The sequence below is a fragment of the Gossypium hirsutum genome, chromosome A09 (assembly GCF_007990345.1).
Source record: "Gossypium hirsutum isolate 1008001.06 chromosome A09, Gossypium_hirsutum_v2.1, whole genome shotgun sequence".
Classification (NCBI taxonomy): Eukaryota; Viridiplantae; Streptophyta; class Magnoliopsida; order Malvales; family Malvaceae; genus Gossypium; species Gossypium hirsutum.
In genome coordinates, this window is record NC_053432.1 from 46,632,169 (window position 1) to 46,636,169 (window position 4,001).

Consider the following 4,001-nt stretch of genomic DNA (forward strand, 5'->3'; position numbering starts at 1 on the left):
CAGCCAGTAGCTCTTTCTCCGTGGTGGTGTAGTTTTCCTGTGCGGCTGTCAAAGTTTTGCTAGCATAATAGATAGGTTGAAAATGCTTATCTCTTCGCTGTCCCAAAACTGCACCTACTGTAAAATCACTTGCATCGCACATTAGTTCAAAAGGTGGATTTCAATCAAGTGCAATTATAATTGGAGCTTTAGTCAATTTATCCTTTAAAGTATTAAATGCTTCTAAACATTCCTGATTAAAATTAAAAGGCACATCTTTTTCTAGTAATTTAGTCAAAGGCTTAGCTATTTTAGAAAAGTCTTTAATGAATCTTCTATAAAACCCAGCATGTCCTAAAAAGCTTTTAATAGCTTTAACCGAATTGGGAGGAGGTAGTTTCTCAATGACTTCAATTTTAGATTTATCAACCTCAATCCCTTTACTAGAAATTTTATATCCTAACACAATACCTTCTTGAGCCATAAAATGACATTTTTCCCATTTAAGTACAAGATTTGTCTCCTCACATCTTATTAAGACTTGTTTTCAATTTTTAAGGCAAAGATGGAAAGAATTACCCAAAACTGAGAAATCATTCATAAATAACTCCATGATGTCTTCTACGAGTTCATTAAAGGTGGCCATCATGCAACGCTGAAAAGTAGCAGGAGCATTACATAATCCAAAAGGCATTCTACGATAAGCAAACGTACCATATGGACATGTAAATGTCGACTTTTCTTGATCTTCAGGAGCTATTGGGATTTAAAAATATCCAGAGAGTCCGTCTAAAAAGCAGTAGTACATGTGTCCTGACAATCTTTCCAACATTTGGTCAATGAATGGAAGAGGGAAGTGATCTTTTCTTGTGGCATCATTTAGCTTCCTATAATCAATGCAAACTCTCCAAACTGTGACTGTCCTTGTTGGGATTAATTCATTCTTCTCATTGGCTACAATAGTCATGCCTTCTTTCTTAGGAACAACCTGCATTGGACTTACCTAAGAATTGTCAGAAATAGGATAAATAATTCTAGCATCTAGGAGTTTAATTACCTCAGTTTAACAACTTCCTTCATGTTAGGATTCAATCGTCTTTGGGCTTGCACACATAGCTTATATTCGTCTTCCATTAAAATTTTGTGGGTGCAAAAAGAAGGACTGATCCCTTTAATGTCATAAATTTTCCAAGCTATGGCCCTTTTATGCTCTCTTAAGACTTGGAGTAATTCCTCATTCTCTTTGGGTTGCAAATTAGACGCAATAATTACCGATAATGTAGAGTTATTTCCAAGGAATGCATATTCCAAGTGATTCGACAATTGTTCAAGTTCCAGTTTGAGAGGTTCTTCAATAGAGGGTTTTTGCTTAAGTTCATCGTTTACCTTAATACCCTCATATTCTGCTGGTCTTGGGGAGGGTTCATTGAGATTCAGTTTAGTTGTTATCTCAAAATTATCATCTCCTCCTCTCCTTGGGCAAGATACAGTTCCAACATGTCCTTATGTATGATTTCTTGAAAAGAATTTTGAGTAGCATGATCAATAAAGTCAATAAAATAACATGAGTCATCATGTTCCCTAGAAAATCTCATGGTATCATAAATTTTAAAGATAATCTCTTTGTCACCTACTCTGAGTACCAATTTACCATTACCCACATCAATAACAGCCCTGGCAGTGGCTAAAATGGACGACCTAAGATTAGAGACACTTCAACATCCTCATCCATGTCAAGCACAATGAAATCAACAAGGAATATAAATTTATCTACTTTACAAGTACATCCTCTATAATTCCCCTAGGATATTTAACAGATCTATCAGCTAATTGAATACTCATCCTAGTGGGTTTAGGTTCCCCATGACCAAGTTGTTGAAACATTTTATATGGAATCAAATTAATGCTAGCACCTAAATCAGCTAGTGCCTAATCAACATTCAAACTACTAATTAAGTAGGGAATAGTAAAACTTCCTGGGTCTTTCAGTTTAGTTGGCAATTTATTTTGGAGTATGGCCAAGCACTCCTCATTAAGTTTCACCGTAGATAAGTCTTCAAACTTCATATTGTTTGTTAGAAGCTCCTTTAAAAATTTTCCATATATAAGCATCTGCGATATAACTTCAACAAAAGGTAAGTTAATATGCAGTTGTTTAAAAAGCTTAAGAAATTTACCGAATTGTGCATCCATGCGGTCTTTCTTCAACTTTGCTGGATATAGGATTGGTGGTTTATATTCCATTGGCATTAGATTGTCATTGTTTTCGGGTTTTTCTTCATCTCCTTTGTCTCTTTCAGCTTCTTGTAGTGGCTTCTTCTCGGATTCAACTAACACTTTCCCACTCCTTAGTGTAACTGCTTTCACGTACTCTTTTGGATTGGGTTCGGTGTTACTAGGTAAACTTCCTGGTGGTCTTTCTGAAATCATCTTAGCCAGTTGCCCAATTTGATTCTCGAGTCCTTAGATCGACGCTTGCTGATTTTTAAGTGCAGTTTCAGTGTTCTGAAAATGGGTTTCTGCGACAAAAATAAATTTTGACATCATCTATTCAAGGTTTGGCTTTTTCTCTTTCTGGTAAAGTTGTTGTTGGAAGCCTGGAGGGTGTTATGGTCTTTGATTTCCTTGGCCTCCCCATGACAAATTTGCGTGGTTCCTCCAACTTGTATTGTAAGTGTTATTATAAGGATTATTTTGACGTCAAAGATTATTACCCATAAAATTTAGTTGTTCATGTTCCATGTTGAGGCCATAAGGTAGGTATTCTGAATTACTTGATCCACCTCCACTTGCTTCGCATTGCATTACTGGGTGAACCTGTGAAGAATCAAGAAAACTGTTAATTTTTCTATTCAAAAGTTCTACCTGATTAGAGAGCATGGTGGCCGAATCGACATTAAAAATGCCGGCTGTTTTCGTTGGCTTTCTCCTCATGACTTGTCATTAATAATTATTCAGTGACATCTCTTCTATAAATTCATAAGCATCCTCAGGTGTCTTATTATTGATAGTTCCACCAGCAGCTGTGTCAATCATTTGTCTAGTCGAAGGATTCAAGCCATTGTGAAATGTTTGAATCTGTAGCCAGAGTGGCAACCCATGGTGAGGGCACCTTCTAAACTGATCCTTGTATCTCTCCCATGCATCGTAGAGTGTTTCTAAATCCATCTGCACAAAAGAAGATATATCATTACGTAATTTAGCCGTTTTAGCTGGCGAAAAATATTTTAATAAAAACTTTTCGGCCATTTGTTCCCAAGTAGTGATTGACCCTCGTGGTAACGAGTTCAACCACTATTTAGCTTTGTTCCTCAATGAAAAGGGAAATAATCGAAGACGAATGGCATCATCAGAAATGCCATTGAATTTAAATGCATCGCAAAACTCTAGAAAATTTGCCAAGTGAGCGTTGGGATCCTCATCCTGCAAACCATCAAACTGAACAAATTACTGTATCATTTGAATTGTGTTAGGTTTCAGTTCAAAATTATTTGTAGCAATTGCAGGAGGTAGTGGATTTTCCTGGTTTTCCGCCACCTCATCGGTTACGGTGTGAATATCGTCCTCTTGCTCTTCCTCTGTGTATCTTAAGCTTCGCCTTATTTCTCTTCAGTTTCTACAAATTGTGCAATCGATCTCACTATTGAAAAGTAATGGTCCTGACGGGTTTCTTCTGGTCATAAACTAGAAAAACCTGTCAGAAGAAAATAAAATAAAAGTTAGAAAAGTGAAATTAAACTAAAATTAAATTGCACTAAAATTAAATATGGCCAAAGTAATAAAAATTGCATGTTCCTAATCTCTTAGTCCCCCCGCAACGGCACAAAAAACTTGATACGTGATATTCGTTACAGGTTTTAAAAATTTATAATTAATCGCTCTTAAAACTAACTATTATCACGATGAAGGCAAGTGTACCTATCGAACAGTAGTGTAGCTTTAGAAAGACCGGATTGTCGAACCCAAAGGAACCAAGAGTACTAGTAATTACTTTCTTTTTATTATCTAGCCTAAAAATTAAG

General features: G+C 36.2%; 1 non-coding gene across 1 annotated transcript; it reads left to right on the plus strand.

Moving 5' to 3' along the window:
- Positions 1 to 3,073: 3,073 nt before the first annotated feature.
- LOC121207383 (small nucleolar RNA R71) lies at positions 3,074 to 3,180 on the plus strand. Its single transcript, XR_005902474.1, has one exon. It is a non-coding gene; the product is annotated as a small nucleolar RNA R71 (small nucleolar RNA).
- The last annotated feature ends 821 nt before the right edge of the window (positions 3,181 to 4,001 follow it).